Source organism: Apium graveolens, chromosome 2, assembly GCF_009905375.1.
Source record: "Apium graveolens cultivar Ventura chromosome 2, ASM990537v1, whole genome shotgun sequence".
In the NCBI taxonomy this organism is placed as follows: domain Eukaryota; kingdom Viridiplantae; phylum Streptophyta; class Magnoliopsida; order Apiales; family Apiaceae; genus Apium; species Apium graveolens.
The window spans coordinates 66,924,014-66,946,863 of NC_133648.1; positions in this window are offsets into that span (position 1 = coordinate 66,924,014).

The window sequence follows — 22,850 nt, forward strand, 5'->3', positions numbered from 1 at the left end:
ATAATTCAAGTTATATGTGATGGAACTGGGCAGGTAAGGGAGAACAAAATGCAACTCCTGATTTAGCAATATGAGCATTTCCATAGTGAAGAAAGTGAGTCACTCACCGACATTTTCAGTAGATATCAAAAACTACTAAATGCTCTAAAACTGCATGGAAGGGTCCATCAAACAAAAGACTCAAACCTCATATTCCTTAGATCCCTTCCAAAGGAATGGAAGCCTATGACAGTCTCATTGAGAAATTATCAAGATTACAAGGAATTCAGCTTGGATAGACTGTATGGGATTCTAAAGACCTATGAGCTTGAAATAGAGCAAGATGAGAAGCTGGAGAAAGGAATAAAAAAGGGAGGATCTATTACATTAGTTGTTGAGCAAGAAAAGGATAAGGAGACAAAGGTTGAAGCAGTTGAATCTGCACCAAACCATAGAGTTTGTGAAGGCAAGGGAAAAGGGCTAGTAGCTGAACATGAAGATAATCTTAGTCAAGATGACATGGATGACATAGATGAGCATCTTGCTTTTTTATCCAGGAGATTTTCCAAGCTCAAATTCAAAAAGAATTTTGGAGCAGCCAAGTCAAACAGAAACATGGTTGATAAGTCTAAATTCACATGTTTCAAGTGTGGCTTGCAGGTCATCTTGCTAGTGAATGCAGAAAGTCTGATTCTGGTAAAAAGAAGTTTAAGTATGTTGATTACAAACAAAAATACTTTGAGTCGCTCAAACAAAAGAAAAGGGCTTTCATCACACAAGAAAATGACTGGGCTGCAGATGGATTAGATGAGGATGAGGATGAAGATACAAGCTATATCAATCTAGCACTTATAGCCAAATCAGATGAAACAGAGGTCAGTTCATCAAGTAATCAGGGAAACATAAAGAATCTTTGGTATTTGGATAATGGATGCTCAAGACATATGACTGGAGATTCTACCTTGCTCACTGAGTTCAAGGAGAGAGCTGGTCCAAGTATCACTTTTTGAGATGACAGCAAGGGTTATACTGTGGGATATGGCTTGATTTTAAAGGATAATGTCATCATTGAGGAAGTTTCCCTAGTGGATGGATTCAAGCACAATTTGTTGAGTATTAGCCAGCTTTGTGATAGGGGCAACTCAGTAAATTTAATTCTGAAGCCTGTGTTGTGATAAACAAGAGAAGCAACAAAGTGGTTCTCACTGGAGTGAGAAAAGGGGATGTGTATTTAGCTGACTTCAACTCATCAAATGCAGAATCTGTCACTTATCTATTTAGAAAGGCAAGTCAAGATGAAAGTTGGTTATGGCACAAGAAGCTGTCTCACCTTAACTTCGAGACTATGAATAAGCTAGTCAGGAAAGATTTGGTAAGAGGTATTCCTCAAGTAGAATTCTCAAAGGATGGACTGTGTGATGCATGTCAAAAAGGAAAGAAAATAAATGCATCATTCAGAAAGAAGCTTGATTTAACAATTGAAGAACCTTTGCAACTATTGCACATGAATTTATTTGGACCATTCAATATATTTTCCATCTCAAGAAAAAGATACTGCCTAGTAGTTATGGATGATTTCTCAAAGTTCTCTTGGACATATTTTCTAAAATCCAAAGATGAAGCTAGTGAAATCATCATCAATCACATAAGGCAAGTCAACAATCATCCTGATTTCAAAGTAAGAAGAATCAGGATTAATAATGGAACTGAGTTCAAGAATTCTGTGATGAGATCATTTTGTGAAGAGAATGGGATCATGCATGAGTTTTCAGCAGCAAGAACCCCATAATAAAATGGTGTGGTGGAAAGGAAAAACAGATCTCTTATTGAAGCTGCAAGAACAATTCTAGAAGAATCAAAGTTACCGACATATTTTTGGACTGAAGCTGTAAATACTGCATGCTACACTCAGAATATTTCTTTGATTAATCAAGCAAAATGCATGACACCCTACCAATTGTTCAAGAATAGGAAGCCAACACTAAACTTTCTTCATGTCTTTGGATTTAAATGCTATATCTTAAGGAATCAAACTGATCAACATGGGAAGTTTGATGCCAAAGTAGATAAAGGCATTTTTGTTGGATATGCAGTTGGAAAAGCATATAGAGTCTACAATATCAGAACCAACATTGTTATGGAATCTGTACATGTTGTGTTTGATAATAAAAAGATTGAAGGACTGCAAGATGGAGATTTCCATGAAAGCCTCAAATTTGACAATGTTGAGATGATTTGTGAAGACAGTGATGATGAAAGTGATCAAGAACAAATATCTAAGGACAATGCAGAAAAGTCTACAACCAATGAAGCACATAACTCAACATTCGTCAAAAGTTTAAGTGCATCATCTATTAAAAGACAATCTGTATCATCTGTCGAAAGGCAAAACTCAACATCCGTTAACCGTCAATAGAAATTGAGGGCCAATACAGATCACAATTAGAAAGGACCTCAACTACAAGTCAAAAATCCACAAACTCAGGGGGAGTTTCTTCTAATCAAAACTCTGAAACACATCAAGACAACAATGAGGCCTCTTCATCTAGAGCTAATCTACCACAACAGAGAAAGTGGACTAGAGATCACCCATTTAAACTAATTATTGGTGATGTATCTTCTAGAGTGTAGACAAGAAAAGCAACTCAAGAGGAATGTCTATATAGCAGCTTTCTATCTCAGGAAGATCCTAAAAAGGTAGAGGAAGCTCTGTTGGATCCTGATTGGGTTTTAGCTATGCAGGAGGAGCTAAACCAATTTGAAAGGAATAAAGTTTGGAAGCCGGTACCTAAGTCTAAAGGAAAGAATCCTATTGACACTAAGTGGGTATTCAGAAACAAGATGGATGAAAATAGCATAGTAGTTAGGAACAAAGCTAGATTGGTTGCTAAGGGCTATTGTCAACAGGAAGGAATTGATTTTGATGAAACCTTTACTCCTGTTGCAAGACTTGAAGCCATCAGAATCTTCTTAGCCTATGCAACCCATACCAATTTCAAGGTCTATCAAATGGATGTCAAAAGTGCTTTTCTAAATGGAGATTTGGAGGAGGAAGTCTATGTCAGTCAGCCTCCTGGATTTGAAGACTCAAATTTTCCAGATTATGTCTACATATTTTGAAAGCACTTTATGGATTGAAGCAAGCACCTAGAGCCTGGTATGATACTTTGTCAAAGTTTCTCTTAAAAAATCACTTCACAAGAGGTACTGTTGACAAAACTCTGTTCTTTAGAAATGTTAATGGCTCTAGTATACTTGTTCAAATCTAAGTAGATGATATTATATTTGGTTCTACAGATGAAAAACTTTGTAAAAAGTTTGCCAAACTAATACAAAGTAAATATGAAATGAGCATGATGGGAGAACTAACTTAATTTCTTGGATTACAAGTTAAGCAAGTTAGTGATGGAATATTCATTAGTCAAACTAAATACATTTATGATCTTTTGAAGAAGTTTGACTTAATGGATTGCACATCTGCAAAAACTCCCATGGCCACTGCAACTAAACTTGAATTAAATAATACTGAAAAGTCTGTGATAATTTCAAGTTAAAGAGCCATGGTTGGCTCACTTTTATATTTAACAGTCAGTAGGCCAGATATAATGTTTGCTACATGTCTTTGTGCTAGATTTCAGGCTGATCCTAGAGAATCTCATTTAATAGCTATTAAGAGAATTTTCAGATGTCTCAAAGGAACACCAAAACTTGGCATTTGGTATCCTAGAGATTCTGGTTTTTATCTAACTGGCTATTCAGATGCAGATTATGCAGGTTGTAAAATTGATAGAAAAAGTACAACAGGAACCTGTCAATTTCTGGGAAATAAGCTAGAATCCTGGTTCAGTAAAAAGCAAAATTCAGTCTCTACTTCTATAGCTGAAGCTGAATATATTGCTGCTAGTAGTTGTTGTGCTCAAATTTTAAGGATAAAAAATCAACTATTGGACTATGGTCTATAGGTGAATAGGATTCCTATTTTCGGTGACAACACAAGTGCCATTGCAATTACTAAAAATCCAGTACAACAATCAAGGACCAAGCACATTGACATCAAGTACCACTTCATTAGAGAGCATGTTATGAATGGTACTGTGGAACTTCATTTTGTTCCAAGTGAGATGTAATAACTCGAATTTTTGAGACCTTCTAAAATGTTTAAATGAATAGTAACCCTGACAGACGGGAAAAACTTTTGAGCCCACACTATGTAGTGCATGAGAAAATGAGTTTCGGAGTTGATATTACGACTATACGTACCAAATGAGTGTATGTAAACGCTATTAGTTTTCGAAGAAAACGAACTTTGAAAAACGACCGTATTTACGACTTATCGAGGATTACGGGAATCATAATATAATCACGAGATTAAAATCCTACGAATTTATATTCAAGTAGGATAAATAAAAATATAAGGAATAATACGAAAGAAATTACTTCGCAAACCAATTACGAGTAAGTATTACGGAGAACGTTTAAGTAAGCGAGCGAACGCGTAAACGATTAAATAAACGTAACACACTAACTAAACCATGGTAAGGAAGTAACCATGGTTACTTCATCAAATAGTGAGCTAACCATAGGATGATCAAGCTAGCTAGCAAAATAGTGTGCTAAGGAAGCTAACCTTGTAGTTTAGCTTGCAACCTAGTAAGCTATTAGGATTTGTCCCTAAGATATGCAACCAAGAATCAACCTAGAATGCTATACTAGGAGAATAAAATCAATTGCAAAGATATCACCTCATCTTCCTAGAAACAACCTAACAAAGAATCCAAGAGAAGAAACCAAGAGGAGTATAAATACCCCCCTCATCAGTTTGTTCCATTCAGCAATATTGAAGAAAAAGGGGAAATCCAATTCAAAAACTCCAAGTTCTAGCTCTTGTAAAATCACCCAATTAATTCTCATGCCTCCTAGAAACTAAAATAAGTTAATAAAATTCTTTCATCTCTTTTTATCAAGGTTTGATGGGTGGAATAAATTCAAGAAACTCACTAGTGAATAGTATGAATAGTAACCTCTCTTTGGTTTCTTGATTTCAATGGTGGTTTTAGGTTCTAAAAATCATACCAAGCACTTCCAAGCCTCTACCATCCTCAAGAAACATCTCAATCTTTCAATAAAGGTAAAAATATTTGGCCCAACTTTATTTAAGGTTCATTTTTAAGATCCATTTAGTATGTGGTAGTAAACCTAGTATAATGTGTGTTATTGGTGAAATCTTGATGATTAAGTTAAATAGATTTAAGGTTGGTTGTTGTTGCCTAAAGAACATGATTCTATTGAGAGGAGTTTGTGTGTTGATGATGATATGATGAATGTTGGTGGCTGTGTTAAGAGTTAGGGTGTAAACGAAACCCCGATCGTAAACGTAACTTCGTAAAACCAACAAATCGTAACTTTAAGTTTCTGCAGAAAGTCCCGAAGTTTTAGCTTTATTTTATTGAAAAATAACACTTTTTTAGGATAGACAATGTTATAAGGATCGTTTAGGCCCTTGAATCGCTTGATTCCCATTTACGGATCAAACGTTATGGTCGTTTTACTAAAAGTGATTTACGCGACAAAAACTGCTATGAATTATGAACTTTAAAAATATAAAGGATAGACTTAAAAGTGTTCATATATCATGAAATTTTTACAGAGAGTAACATATTGAGTTTCCTAACGGAAATAAAATTTCAAGTGAAAATAATGATTTTCTAATTTTATAAAAATGTCGGAGCCGATACCGCGCGAGTAGAAACCGTAAAAATCCATAAGCGGAGCCGACGGCGATAATAAGAATGAACCTAAGATACTTAGGAAAATGAAGTGACTATAATGTGGATATGACTTAAAGGAATGATAAGGGTAGTATAAGTTGAGAGGGTACATAATAATTAGCGCATGAGTGCGAGTTGCCGTAAATTAGAACGGAACCTAACGAAATGAATTGTGTTATGGTTATAGATTTCCAAGCGGAACCTAGAGCATCCTCCACCTCGAGATACCCAGGAAAGTTTACGAACCCAACTCCATTTTTACTGTTGTGTTGTGAAAGAATGGATTTATTATCATTGCATAAATACCATGTTTGCCATGATACGTAGTTGTTGAATTTTTGCATAATATAGCGATGTTATACGATAAGTATGTATCGTGAAATGTTATTTCGCTTTAAGCGTGACGTATTATATAAGACCGAGAGTCGGTCGGGATTTAAGATAAAACCCGGAAATCATTCCGGTGATATTATAGGACAGTTATAAGTCCATATTAGTATGTTTTTAAAGGGACTCATCGTCCACTTACGAAACATTAAAACACCTCAAACTTTTATTAAAACGATTTCCCAACGATCATATTCCCTCAACTATATTTTATGGTTCGAATAATAAACATTATATACTTATTCCTTATTATGGGAAAAGTATACTCCAACATTTATTTATTTCAAACCCGATTAATCACTATAGATTATTAATTATGGAGACACAAACTAGTTGAGGAGTATTATTTTAAATATTCTTTTAGAGAGTAAACCCATTCGAGGTTTAATTATTTATCGATTATCATTTATTTATTTATTATTTATTAAAGGGTTTATTATTGATTTAAAAATCATAGATCCTAATTTAAAATATACTTCTTATTTCAGAATATCATTCGAATAATTTCAGATCGTCGGTGAATATTATCCCGACTTATTTAATATTTTGAATATAGTTTCAAAGAGAAACTTTTCCCCCTTATTAATTATCTGTTGACAACGGTCAACTCACATCCTTAGTACTTCCTCCGAAATTCTCGGAAGTATGTATATACATATATATACACTTATATCTTAGAGAGGTAAGCTATTTTTATCAACAAGAAAAATGCTTGGGGAACTTCAATGTGGTTCGAGTTCTCGAGATTGATAGAATTCTTTTAAAGGATAAGGGAGGGGTAGACTCTGGTACTATGTGTGCTAGATGGACTACCAAAGGTACCACAGGCGAAGGTACTCAGTGTACTCAGGAACTTGTGAAGTATGTCCGAATGCGGCCAGGGTGATAACCGGGATACGAAGGTGTCGTCCTTCTACTAGTAAAAAAGGTTACTATTATCGTATTATGACTGATCATCGTATACGGTGGCTCCAACGAGTGTCCTAATTCTTCCAATTGGAATTGTGATACAATACCGTAACCCAAGCCTAGGTTCTGGGATTACTATTAAGGTATTCGCAGGATATTAAAATCCCTTAAAGAATTGTTTTCGTAAGAAGGTGTGTATCACCAAGGAAAACTATTTTCGAATAAAACATAAATATCATATATGATGTTATCATACAGTCATTTTCATACTGTACATTATTATGCTGGGCATTATAGCTCACACTTGTTTTCTTAAATTGACACAACACAACAGTGAATCAAGATGCCTGCCATGAGAATCACAGCCAGAAAACGGGTAGGAAATGGCCAGCTATTCCGTAGATTGTTTGGTATTGTACCACAGGTAGTCAGAATAAGCTGGATTAGTTTTCAGTTGTTTATAGTTCGGCTTATTTATAAGTATGACTTATGTAAGGTAAGAAATAAGAAAAATATATTTGGCCGGCGGACTAGCCTTACTTAAAGGTCACTCCCCGGTAAGACTAATTACATTAGGGTTGTAATAAAATTACTCTAGTTATGATGGTTTGTTTCCAAGACAATAACCTGTAAGTGTGAGTGTGTGATAAGTGTGGGGTCGTGAAGCGTGAGTATTTATATATTGTAGTGTGAGTTGTGTGGTTGTAAGAGCTTAGATGGCGTGGCCTCCGAGACTCCTGACCCCGGGTTTTGGGGCGCCACAGAAATGGTATCAGAGCCTTAGGTTATCAAATCTTGGAAAAGATAGGACATAAAATACGTAGACATACGAATAATAAAATAATCAATTAGAGCTCAAGTCGAGTTCGTCGTCGGGCTACATGGGTAGTCTTGACCGTTTTACCCTCAAAGGAATTCCAACTCTAAGTTAGTAACACCTTGCCTATTGTGTCAGGTACCAGTGGAGCCTTGGAGGGAGGTTGATCCTGTTGATGATGTCATGATTCCTGAGCGTGACCATATTCCCGATCCAGAGAGCCCACCCATTGATGATTCAGATGATGACCCTACTGAGGATGTCCTAGAGGAGGAGACTAAGCTTCCTGTCCCCATAGCTAATGGCGTAGTCTGGAGAGATGTAGAGATGTACCCTTACCAGGCTATTCGCTCTCCTACACCACCCCCAGGGATCCAGAGCCCTATGCCCTATACTAATGATGATGAGGAGGAGGCGATACGTGCACATGACATATCCTCTAGCGACCCAGATTCACATCTACCACCATCGGCGACCATGCATGTAGCCGTACACGACTGGATAGTGGGTCAGTTTAACGTTGAGATCACTACGGCATCTGCTCACATTGCGGAGTTACGCCAGGCACTGACAGCTAAGAGAGCCACCCGACTAGGATACCTAGGAGATTTCAGAGCTGCTTCCCCAGCCATAGCCCACAGAGAGATTGATGGGATCGAGCTCCATACCAGGGTTCAGATGAGGATAACATCAGTGGGAGGATACATCCGGGTAGTTGATGCAGAGCCGATGATTGCAGGAGCGATGAGCAGGGTGCGTGACCTCACTCGCAGTGATAGTGACTGAGAGACTAGTGACTAGATATGGGCCTTGAAGAAGGCTGGGTGACTTGTCACCAATTTTGGTAGGATATCTAGTAGTAGATAGCGTTCCTAGCCCTTCAAGGTACACGGATTATGTATTTTCATTTCAGTATTCAGAACTAGTAGTGATAGATTGTAATAAGGTATGTATAAACTCGGCTTGTTGTTTCATCCCTAAGATATAAGTGGGAGATCTTATTAATATATATCTAAGCAGTTACTAAGAAATTGATGTCTATATTATTGCACTTTATAAAACCCTACTAGATAATAAATGACATGCTTACATACGAATAAAATAATCTGACTGTTATAATTACAACTATGTTGACCAATTTTCAATATCAGAACAATGCCACCCCGTAGAAGAGGAACAGGGCACAGCCCGCAGAATCTGTTAACCAACAACGAGGTGAACCTGACCATGTAATGAATGAGGAAAGTGAAGAAGACCTAGACTATAACAAATATGATGAGGAAGAATATATAGAGGAAGAGGCTGAGGATACCCATCAGGGAGGGAACCCCATGAATGAATTCATGGAACTGCTAAGAGTAAATCTGAACCAACAGCCTATTCCACCACAGCCACATGCTGCCCAACAGACTGTAGCTACTGCCTTTAGAGCCTTCAAATCTCTCAAACCCCCAGAATTTCTAGGATCTGCCGACCCCTTTGAAGCACGTGCCTGACTCAAAGAAATAGAAAAGTCCTTCGAGATACTAGGTGTTGAGGAATGACATAAGACCATTTTCGCTTTTTACATGCTGAAAGGAGAAGCTAACTACTGGTGGGAGTCCAAACGAAACCTAGAAACTGATGCTGTGATTCCATGGGATAGATTTACCCGACTGTTCTTAGACAAGTATTTCCCTAGGTTTATGGAGACCCAGATAAAGATTAAGTTTCTGGAGTTGAAACAGGATAAGATGACTGTGGCAGAATATGAGGCCAAGTTTACTGAGTTGTCAAGATTTGTGCCTGAGTTTGTGAATACCGAAGAAAAGAAAGCGTGAAGGTTTCAACTTGGTCTAAAATAGTGGATACAAAACTGAGTGGCAGTGTTAGAGCTGACAGACTATGCCACCTTAGTGCAGAAAACCTCGATTGTTGAAGCTGGAAGTGAGCAGAGTGTGAAGGAAAAGGAAAATAGGAAAAGGAAGATAGGAAGCCAAGGAATAGGAACCGGGAACAGGAGCCTTCCGAGCAGGTTCATCAGGGGAGCGGTATCCCAACCTGCACGAGGCCCCGAATTCAGAAAGGCCCCAAGTGAGAGTGTTGGCCAGGGCGACGGACAATCTAGGGCAACATTTTATATCCAACCACGTGCCCCAATACCAGAATGTCAAACCTGTAAGAAGAGACACCTTGGAGTGTGTACCCAGATAAGAGCCCCTATGAGATGTTACCGGTGTGACCAAATCGGACACCTTGCCAACAATTGCACCCGACCCAATGTAACGTGTTTCCAATGTGGAAAGGTAGGACACATGAGAATGGATTTCCTAACGTTGAAGCCCCCAGCCTCAGGAATGAGCAAAGCTGCATCTAACCGACCACCAGCTGCTAGGACCTTCAACATGACTGTTCATGATGCTGTCCAAAACACTGGCATGATAGTAGGTACCCTTTTGTTAAATTCTGAACATGCAAATGTCTTATTTGATTCTGGAGTAACCAAGTCTTTTATATCTCAAGATTTTGCTAAAAAGTTAAAACTTAATGCCATACCCTTACGTGAGATATTACGAGTGGAAATAGCAAACAAAGAAATAATTCCTGTAAATCAAGTACACCTTAAGTGCAAGTTGAAATTAGAAGGGAAGATCTTCGAGGTTGACCTAATCCCTTTCGCGTTAGGAGAATTTGATGTAATCTTAGGAATGGATTGGTTATCCAGTAACAGAGCACAAATAGATTGTGAACGGAAGAAAGTAAAGATAAGAGTACATAATGAAAAAGAAGTAGTGTTTAAAGGTCAACGACAGATCAGAAATTTCCAACCATGCTACAGGCGAAAAGATTGTTACGAAAAGGTAACGAGGCCTTTTTGGCTTATGTGATAGATACCAAGAAGGAAGTCCCTAATATACAGGACATACCCGTAGTAAATGAATTCGAGGATGTATTTCCAGAAAACTTACCAGGATTGCCACCTGACCGAGAAATAGAGTTCGCTATAGAATTAGCACCAGGAACGACACAAGTATACAAGGCCCCATATAGGCTAGCCCCAGTTGAGATGAAGGAACTAGCTTCTCAACTGCAAGAGTTATTAGATAATGGAATGATAAGGCCCAGTGTGTCACCATGGGGAGCGCCAGTACTGTTCGTAAATAAAAAGGACGGCAATATGAGATTATGCATAGACTATCGAGAGCTGAATAAGCTGACTATTAAGAATAGGTACCTTCTCCCCAGGATTGATGACCTATTCGACCAACTCAAAGGAGCTGTACATTTTTCCAAAATAGATTTGAGAACAGGATACCACCAGTTGAAAATCAAACCGGAAGATATACCGAAGACTGCTTTTCGTACTAGGTATGGGCATTATGAGTTCTAAGTTATGTCGTTTGGGTTAACCAATGCACCCGCAACCTTTATGGATTTGATGAACAGAGTGCTCAAAAATTACCTGGATATATGTGTGATAGTTTTTATAGACGATATTCTGATCTACTCAAAGACAGAGCAAGAACACGCAGAACATTTGAGGATAGTCTTAGAAATCTTGAGGAATGAGAAATTGTATGCCAAGTTCTCGAAGTGCGAGTTTTGGTTGAGAGAAGTTCAGTTTCTAGGACATGTGGTGAGTTGCATAGGAGTTTTAGTTGACCCTGCCAAGATAGAGGCGGTATCCAATTGAGAAAGACCAACTACCCCAACGGAGGTTAGGAGTTTTGTGGGTTTAGCAGGATATTACCGAAGATTCGTGCAAGATTTTGCTAAGATAGCCGGTCCACTGACTAGACTTACCCGGAAGACAGAAAAGTTTGTATGGACAGAGAAATGTGAGGAGAGTCTCCAAGAACTGAAAAGTAGGCCGGTGTCAGCACCAGTGCTCGCTCTTCCCGACGGAAAGGGAGAGTTTGTGATATACAACGACGCATCGCTTAAAGGATTAGGATGTGTACTGATGCAGCACGACAAAGTTATAGCGTATGCCTCTCGGCAATTGAAGGAATATAAAAAGCAGATACCCTACGCATGATCTAGAATTAGCAGCCATAATGTTTGCCCTAAAAATTTGGAGACACTACCTATACGGTGAGAAATGCGAGATCTACACTGACCATAAAAGCTTCAAATATATTTTTACTCAAAAGGAACTGAACATGAGACAGAGGAGATGGTTAGAGTTGATAAAAGACTATGACTGTGAAATTTTGTATCACCCGGATAAAGCCAATGTGGTGGCTGACGCCCTTAGTAGGAAGGAAAGACTCAAGATGATAATGACATCGGAGGAATTAATTAGGGAATTTGAGAAGATGGAAATTGACGTAAGGATGACCGGTAGAGGAACAGAAGGATTATTTGAGATTAAGCTAGTGCCAGAGCTGACTGAAAAGATACGAGTATGTCAGGAAAAGAAGATGAGTGAGGAAAGAGGAATGTTGACCGGTGAAGAAGTAAGATGCGAGAAGGATGAGAAGGGGATCATGAGGTATGCGTCCCGAATTTGGATTCCAAATGTGTAAGAGTTAAAGGATGAGCTGCTGCACGAAGGGCACAACTCTAGATATTCAATCCACCCAGGAAGTACGAAAATGTACCGTGACCTTAAGGAATATTATTGGTGGCCTAATATGAAGAGAGAAGTAGCAAAGTGGGTCAGTAAGTGCTTGACATGCCAGAGAGTGAAGGCTGAACATCAGCGGCCTAGTGGACTACGACCCCTAGAGATTCCGGAATAGAAATGGGAGCATATAGCCATGGATTTTGTGACAGGCTTACCAAGGACAAAGTCCAATCACGATGCCATATGGGTTATCATAGATAGATTGACCAAGTCCGCACACTTCCTACCAATCAACGAAAGATACACTGTAGACAAGTTGGTGGATATTTACTTGAAGGAAATAGTAGTTAAACACGGCGTTCCGGTAGCCATAGTGTCAGATAGTGACCCGAGGTTTAATTCCCGATTTTGGAGAAGCTTCCAGGAATGCGTAGGCACCAGACTAAACATGAGTACCGCTTACCACCCCCAGACTGATGGGCAAAGCGAAAGGACTATTCAGACCCTAGAAGATATGCTACAAGTGTGTGCCATTGATTTCAAAGGAAATTGGGATGACCACTTACCCCTGATCGAATTTGCTTACAACAATAGCCATCACGCTAGCATAGGAATGCCCCCGTATGAAGCCCTATACGGAAGAAGATGTCGCTCTTCCCTGTGTTGGGATGAAGTTGGAGAACACAAGATATTAGGACCATAGTTAGTCCAGCAAACCAGAGAAATGGTAGGACTCATCAGGAAAAGACTGGTAGCAGCCCAGGACAGACAAAAGAAGTACGCCGACCAGACCAGAAAGGATAGGGAATATGAAGTAGGAGATTCTGTGGTATTGAAGGTATCTCCGTGGAAAGGAGTGATGAGATTTAGAAAGAAAGGGAAGCTGAGTCCCAGATTTATATGACCCTTTGAAATTTTAAGGAGAATAGGACCTCTAGCTTGAGAGCTCGCCTTGCCTCCTAATTTGCAACAAGTGCATAACGTGTTCCACGTGTACATGTTAAGGAAGTACCATGCAGATGCACGACATGTAATAGAGTACGAGCAGGTAGATTTACAATCAGACCTGACCTACATCGAACAACCAGTAAGAATAATGGACCAGAAAGAACAAGTGCTGAGGAACAAAACTGTGAAGCTGGTTAGGATCTTATGGAGAAATCAAAATGTTGAGGAATCAACTTGGGAACCTGAAGACGCAATGAGGAATAGATATCCCCACTTATTTTCTAATTGATTCCGGGACAGAATCCTTGTTAGAGGGGAAGACTGTAATAACTCGAATTTTAGAGACCTTGTAAAACGTTTAAATGAATAGTAACCCAGACAGACAGGAATTTTTTTTGAGCCCACACTATGTAGTGCATGAGAAAATGAGTTTTGGAGTTGATATTACGACTATACGTACCAAATGAGTGTATGTAAACGCTATTAGTTTTCGAAGAAAACGAACTTTGAAAAACGACCGTATTTATGACTTATCGACGATTACGGGAATCACAATATAATCACGAGATTAAAATCCTACGGATTTATATTCAAGTAGGATAAATAAAAATATAAGGAATAAATACGAAAGAAATTACTTCGCAAACCAATTACGAGTAAGTATTACGGAGAATGTTTAAGTAACCGAGCGAACGCGTAAACGATTAAATAAACGTAACGCACTAACTAAACCATGGTAAGGAAGTAACTATGGTTACTTCATCAAATAGTGAGCTAACCATAGGATGATCAAGCTAGCTAGTAAAATAATATGCTAAGGAAGCTAACCTCGTAGTTTAGCTTGTAACCGAGTAAGCTATTATGATTTGTCCCTAAGATATGCAACCAAGAATCAACCTAGAATGCTATACTAGGAGAATAAAATCAATTTCAAAGATATCACCTCATCTTCCTAGAAGCAACCTAACAAGCATCCAAGAGAAGCAACCAAGAGGAGTATAAATACCCCCATCACTTTGTTCCATTCGGCAATATTGAAGAAAAAAGGGAAATCCAATTCAAAAACTCCAAGTTCTAGCTCTTGTAATATCACCCAATTAATTCTCAAGCCTCCTAGCAACTAAACTAAGGTAATAAAATTCTTTCATCTCTTTTTATCAAGGTTTGATGGGTGGAATAAATTCAAGAAACTCACTAGTGAATAGTATGAATAGTAACCTCTCTTTGGTTTCTTGATTTCAATGGAGGTTTTAGGTTTTAAAAATCATACCAAGCACTTCCAAGCCTCCACCATCCTCAAGAACGCATCTCAAGCTTTCAATAAAGGTAAAAATCTTTGGCCCAACTTTATTTAAGGTTCATTTTTAAGATCCATTTAGTATGTGGTAGTAAACCTAGTATAATGAGTGTTATTGGTGAAATCTGATGATTAAGTTAAATAGATTTAAGGTTGGTTGTTGTTGCCTCAAGAACATGATGTTATTGAGAAGAGTTTATGTGTTGATGATGATATGATGATTGTTGGTGGTTGTGTTAAGAGTTAGGGCGTAAACGAAACCCCGATCGTGAACGTAACTTCGTAAAACCAACAAATCGTAACTTTAAGTTTCTGCAGAAAGTCCTGAAGTTGTAAACTGTATTTTCTTGAAAACTAACCCTTGTTTAGGATAGACAATGTTATAAGGACCGTTTAGGCGCTTGAATCACTTGATTCTGATTTACGGATCAAACGTTATGGTCGTTTTACTAAAAGTGATTTACGCGACAAAAACTGCTACAAATTACGAACTTTAAAAATATAAAGGATAGACTTAAAAGTGTTCATAAATCATGAAATTTCTACAGAGAGTAATATATTGAGTTTTCTAACTTCCATAAAAATTTCAAGTGAAAATAGTGAAATTCCAATTTTATAAAAATGTCGGAGCCGAGACCGCGCGAGTAGAAACCGTAAGAATCCATAAGCGGAGCCGATGACGATAATAAGAATGAACCTAAGATACTTAGGAAAATGAAGTGACCATAATGTGGATATGACTTAAAGAAATGATAAGGGTAGTATAAGTTGAGAGGGTGCATAATAAGTAGCGCATAAGTGCGAGTTGCCGTAAATTAGAACGAAACCTAACGAAATGAATTGTGTTATAGTTATAGATTTCCGAGCGGAACCTAGAACATCCTCCACCTCGAGATACCCAGGCAAGTTTACGAACCCAACTCCATTTTTACTGTTGTGTTGTGAAAGAATGGTTTTATTATCATTGCATAAATACCATGTTTTCCATGATACGTAGTTGTTGAATTTTCGTATAATATAGCGATGTTTTACGATAAGTATATATCGTGAAATGTTATTTCGCTTTAAGCGTGACGTATTATATAAGACCGAGAGTCGGTCAGGATTTAAGATAAAACCCGGAAATCATTCCGGTGATATTATAGGACAGTTATAAGTCCATAGTAGTACATTTTTAAAGGGACTCATCGTCCACTTACGAAACTTTAAAACACCTCGAACTTTTATTAAAACGATTTCCCAACGATCATATTCCCTCAACTATATTTTATGGTTCGAATAATAAACACTATATACTTATTCCTTTTTATGGGAACAGTATACTCCAACATTTATTTATTTCAAACCCGATTAATCACTATAGATTATTAATTATGCAGACACAAACTAGTTGAGGAATATTATTTTAAATATTCTTTTAGAGAGTAAACCCATTCGATTAAAGGGCTAAAGAGCTGTCATTATTCTGAAACCTACTGTTGAATAAGTTCATGCTTGAGTCCACCTCAACTATTTTGTGCTAATTTTATGCATCTTTTTAAATTCCATTTCACAGTGGCTTCTCAGTGTAAGTGAGTCACGACTGCTTATCAGAATTTATGCTATTATCAGAGTATTTCTCCAGTAATCATAGAGTGTGAAAAGTCACCAAGAAAATATTTTGCTTTTCTAATGCATAGTTACTTAATACCAGCAATGCACTTGGGTCGTCCCTTCCGCATTTTTACTCTAGATCTCAAAGGAGTACCTGATTTTATTCTTTGATCCTTTTGCTTTTTCTTTTGAAAAGTGAGGTTTATCAGCACTTAGTGCATTCAGCAGATTTACTAGTATCAGAACTTAACAGATGAGTAACATTATTCTAATTTGTGACTTAGTAATAAGATAAACAAAGTAAACTCAACTAAGCTCAATTATCAGAATTTGCTTGTGTCATTAGATTTCCACAGAAATAATTACTTCTTATATGGGATCATTTGTTTATTGAAGACTACTAGGTCAGCATCTAGCACAGTTATCCTCATAGGATTGAATAGTTACTTAAACAGACATATCACTTATCAGAGTTTAGAAATATATATAAGAGGTTTAGTTATTTATCGATTATCATTTAATTGTTTATTATTTATTAAAGGGTTTATTATTGATTTAAAAATCATAGATCCTAATTTAAAATATACTTCTTATTTCAGAATATCATTCGAATAATTTCAGATCGTCGGTGAATATTATCCCGACTTATTTAATATTTTGAATATAGTTTCAAAGAGAAACTTTTCCCCCTTATTAATTATCTGTTGACAACGGTCAACTCATATCCTTAGTACTTCCTCCGAAATTCTCGGAAGTACGTATATACATATATATACACTTATATCTTAGAGAGGTAAGCTGTTTCTATCAACAAGCAAAATGCTTGGGGAACTTCGATGTGGTTCGAGTTCTCGAGATTGATAGAATTCTTTTAAAGGATAAGGGAGGGGTAAACTCTGGTACTATGTGTGCTAGATGGACTACCAAAGGTACCGCAGGTGAAGGTACTCAGTGTACTCAGGAACTTGTGAAGTATGTGTATACCCGAAAATGGGACATATAGCCCGAATGCGACTAGGGTGATAACCGGGATACGAAGGTGTCGTCCTTCTACTAGTAGAAAAGGTTACTATTATCGTATTATGACTGATCATCGTATACGGTGGCTCCAACGATTGTCCTAATTCTTCCAATTGGAATTGTGATGCAATACCGTAACCCAAGCCTAGGTGCTGGGATTACTATTAAGGTATTCGCAGTATATTAAAATCCCTTAAAGAATTATTTTCATAAGAAGGTGTGTATCACCAAGGAAAACTATTTTTGAATAAAACATAAATATCATATATGATGTTATCATACAGTCATTTTCATACTGTACATTATTATGCTGGGCATTATAGCTCACACTTGTTTTCTTAAATTGACACAACACAACAGTGAATCAAGATGCCTTCCATGAGAATCACAACCAGGAAACGGGTAGGAAATGGCCAGCTGTTCCGTAGATTGTTTGGTGATGTACCACAGGTAGTCAGAATAAGCTGGATTAGTTTTCAGTTGTTTATAGTTCGGCTTATTTATAAGTATGACTTATGTAAGGTAAGAAACAAGAAACGTATATTTGGCCGGTGGACTAGCCTTACCTAAAGGTCACTCCCCGGTAAGACTAATTACATTTGGGTTGTAATAAAATTACTCTAGTTATGAAGGTTTGTTTCCAAGACAATAACCTGTAAGTGTGAGTGTGTGATAAGTGTGGGGTCGTGAAGCGTGAGTATTTATATATTGTAGTGTGAGTTGTGTGGTTGTAAGAGCTTAGATGGCGTGGCTTCCGAGACTCCTGACCCTGGATTTTGGGGCGCCATATGAGAAGCAACTTGCAGACATCTTTACCAAGCTACTTGATGAATCCACCTTCACTAGGTTGGTAATTGAGTTAAGTATGCTTAATTAGTCATAATATGTTTTGATGTCTAAGTAGTTTGAATTGCAGCCTGAATAACATTTGATATTTCTTGTCAAAAATATAAATTGTGGCTAAGTCAGAATTTACATCTCGACGGATGTTCATTATCCGTTGAAAATGAACATCCATTGAATTTTATTATTCGTAGAAATATCAATTATCACTCTGGGTACTTTTATCATTATCCGTCGAATTGCACTCAATCTTTGCCGTTAATTTTAAGCATCATTCGTCGAATTTACTTACAACTTGTATGTATATTTCAATGGATAATCTTAGAATTTTAATAGTTTTCTTTATTTTTGAAACGGATATTTTGGGCTAATTTGATTGGTTACTTTATTTACTTTTTAATTTTTGACAGCTTATTTCTGAGTAAGTATAAAAGCTAATTTCATTTCTATTTTTCACTTTTATCATTCTCAAGCAATTTATCCAACTCTCTTCTTCCCAAAGCAAATACTTTCTTTCTGCAACTAACTCTAATCACAGAAATGGCACCCGTAGTCAAAATCATGTCATCAACTGGATTTAACTATAAAAAGAACAACTTTGTGGCTCTGGTGAACAAGCAAATTCCGGTATTTGAATATAATATCACAAGATGATGAACTTCATACTGAACTGCAAATTGAGTTATGCCATGCTTGAGTCTCCAACCATCTACTGTGAAGTTGTCGAGGAAATTTGGACTATAGCAGTGTTCAACTCTAAGGACAAAACTAGTACCTTTACTCTCAAAGGTAATGAACTTTGTGTTAACTGTGATGCTCTTGAAAAATGCTTTAAATTGCCTGAAAATAACACACTTGCTTCACACACAGACACTGATGTGAGTAATATGCTAGTTTCTATGGGCTATGCTCTTGATGTCACTAAATTAGGTGATGTCAGGAGAATGGGTCTTAGAAAGGAATGGAGTTTTCTGTGTGATTCATTCATTAAAGTGTTTTCTGGAAAAATTAGCAATTTTGATGTTGTATCTTACTCACTTGTTCACATGCTTTATATGCTCCTTAGTGATAAGTACTTCAATTTTAGCACTTCTGTTATGTATGAGTTAGGGAGTAAATTAGGATATATTAAGAAGAGGTCTAAGAATATTTATTATGCTAGATTCTTCATGATGATAGGCTTTTTTCGAATAAGCCAATTCATTTGGGACTAATTTTGTTTATGAGAATCTCTCAATTGAGAACCCAACAAACAAGTTAGATTGTTGGGTCCAAGAGAGAAGAATTATTGCTGATCTAAACAGGACAAATCGCCACAAGGATGTTCCCCTTGTGTACATGCCAATCATGGAACAACCTCAGGTAAGTGAGGTAAACATTTATGTCCCTACTACTTCCCAACCTATTACTTCTTTGCAATCAAATATGGCTATGGTACCAGTGACAGTGACCAAACAGGTGCCTACCCAAGCCACCAAACCAACAGTTTCCAAATCCAAGTCAAAGAAAGCCCCCTCTAGTTTCTCTCAAAAGAGACTAGTTCTAAAATCCACTAAAAGCCAAGAGGGGAGTATGAAGGGAAGTGAGACTGGTGAGGGACAGGGTGAACATCAAAGAATCCCTAAGAATAAGGATGAAGATGTGAGTGCATCCCAGCCTAGCCACACTACAGTTTCCCAATAAACTGTAGTGCTTAACAAGGATATAAGCTCATTGCTAGCTGCATCCTCCCAAAAGGATGTGACTATTGAACAACTCTCTCATCCAAGAGCACAGGCCAAGAGGATTAGGGACATGAGCTCACCCCAGACTTATGTTAGAAAGCAAAAATCAAAAACCATTAGGGATACACAGGGTGCACACACTGTGCCTACTGCAGTCAAAGTCTCAGTTCATGCACTTTTTCAAAGTCAGATTGATGTGGCTCCAATAAATGTGGATTCACAGCCAAAATCTTTAGTTATAGAAGCACCTCACACTCAAAACTCATCCATAAATTCTCTGGATGTGGACATAATTCGCATATCGATTCCTGATTCTCCATCTTTAACTCTCATTGAGAAGCCAAAATCTCAAGCAAGTGAGTGTTAGGGCGAAAACACGCGCTAATATTCACGCAAGTATACACGTTCGCAAGTAATATAGAATTCTTTCTAGTTCGTTCCCTCAGAGACTCAGACTAAATTATTGTCTAATTAAACTCACTCACCAATGTATGATTACTTCTCAATGTTAAGATACTAACACTTAAAATTGTTGATTAAATATTAACTATAATTAACTACTTAATTAATCACTTAACTAACACTTCAATTTATCAATAATAAAACACTCATGAGATCACAACTTCATTATTACTTCCTTCTATAGCCATTGTTATTACCTTTAGCATGTGACAGTGATGATATTAATCGAATAACACGAAACTGATAAAAGCCAACTTTCATTGTACTAATACCATTCTACCAAGCATCCACAATTAAGATAGAAGTTGAATAGTCATCAATTATGTTGAGTTCCCATATGTCTACAGAAATTGACAACACAACGATTTGAGCATAAGTTATTCCTTTTGATTACATAGGGCAAATAAAACTGTTAGAGTTACCCACTAATCATGCACAACGTACATGAACCTATGCTAGCATGGCAAGTTCTAAATCTCAAGATCCACCGTCGCTTCACAAGAGATTAACACCCTATCTTATATGTTCGCGACACACATAAGACGAATACGCACAACCAATACTAGATATCATGCAATCATCACACACTAAAGTATTAAACAATTAACTAAAGAATTCCATAATAAATCCGTTGCAACCCCATGATCATGATTAGCCCACAATAGCACTTATCGTCATCATGGGTTCATATGAAATCATGATAAACAAACACAAGAGAATAATAACTAAACTAATTATATTAAAACAGAGTACGTTACAAGAGTAAATAAGTTCAAAGCAAGAAAACTAGCATACAACGTTACAACGAAACAAGAATCACAAAAAGATATGCTTCCTCTTCGTTGCGATGTGCTAAATCGGTCTTCTTCCTTATCTCCTTCGCTCCTTGCGTAAAAACACAATCTTCTTCAATCCACACTTGTGAAAACGTCTCAAATCTACTTATATAATAGTCCCATAAAACTCAGATTACATAGAAGTGGAAACCAAACAGAAGTAGAAGTCCTAAAATAATTTGTCTTTTTTCCCGACCCTGCGCGGCCGCTCAGCCTAGCTGAGCGGGCGCTCAGCTTGCTGCGCGGCCGCTCAGTAATGCTGAGCGGGCGCTCAGACCTCTACTGGAAAAATTCTGATTTTGCTCCGTTTCTTCGCCGTAATCTGCCCGTTTCTTTCCTCTCGCAATGGTGAACACATGCCAAGGCTTATTCTTGATGATTCCTCCCCTGAAATGCAACTAAAACCCTGAAATGCATAAACACTAGAAAAATGCATCAAATACACAAAATACTTGATTTCAAGACACCAATTTAAGCCATTTAAGACGCTCTAAGTGGTATAAAATGCCACTTATCACACCCCCAAACTTAAGTCGATGCTTGTCCTCAAGCGTCACAGACTTAGAAACAAATAAAAACATGCATGAATGCAATCTATATGAAAATGCAGCGATCCCCCTTACTACAGTTAATCAACCAAATTGCCACATCCCAACGAATGCAGTTAGACAACTAAAGATCAATAAACTCATGCAAACGGACATACAGCCAGAAACGTGATGTGTGCAAATGCTTAACAGATATGCTTCGGAACTAGACCAATTACTATGACTAGACTATCCTCAAGGCAATCCTACGATTATACAAAGAATAAAAAATTCTAGGCACAAAGTGATATACAACACTACAAGAACTCTGGAGCTTACTACGGAATCGTGCTTTTTATTTACAACTCAAATGCTTATTTACCGTGCAATGAGTGAGGTCCACAAAAGACTTATACAATGGTATCCATGTAACGAGCGTTAGGTTAGCGGATCCCAGACTCTAAAAGCCTTAGGTCACTAGGCACAAAGTCCCCTAAGAACTTAATAACTCGAATACCAAAGAGCCCACTCTTGATCAATTATGCAAAATTTTTTTTTTAACTTCTGAGCAAGTGCGTTTTGCTCCATCTTGCTCAACCCTAGACTACTCGCACCATATGCGAGCCGGCTACTAGCCATTTGACGCCTAGCCACAACTAGCAACAACTTCCATATTTTTTTTCTCCAAAATTTTTTCTTTTTCATGCCTTTATCACTAAGAACCTATAATCTAATTCTAAGCATAATAAATAGATTGACCTTGAAAACAACCAAATCATAACAACAATCTATCCCTTACGCATTCTCTAAGACTTAGTGGACTTACAATTGTTTCTAGCATGCATATCAACCTACACAACTTAATATCACTTTAATGCTATCACTCCACTCGCATCAATATCACAATTCAGTCGATAAATCATTGCAAAAGGGATCATGGTAAATGCATGAGCTACATGACATTCATAACAAAAAAAAACTATATGGCATAAATTATGCAACTATATGAACTAAACTATCATGAATATGCAACTAAATGACACACACACAATATTCCTTAACTACCACCCCCAAACTAAAAATCTTCACTGTCCTCAGTGAAAGTAGTAGAAAGGAACACAGGGTATACCTACTCGGAGTCATCATCATCATCACCCTCAGTGGGTGGAGTATCAGGCGGCGGGTATGCAG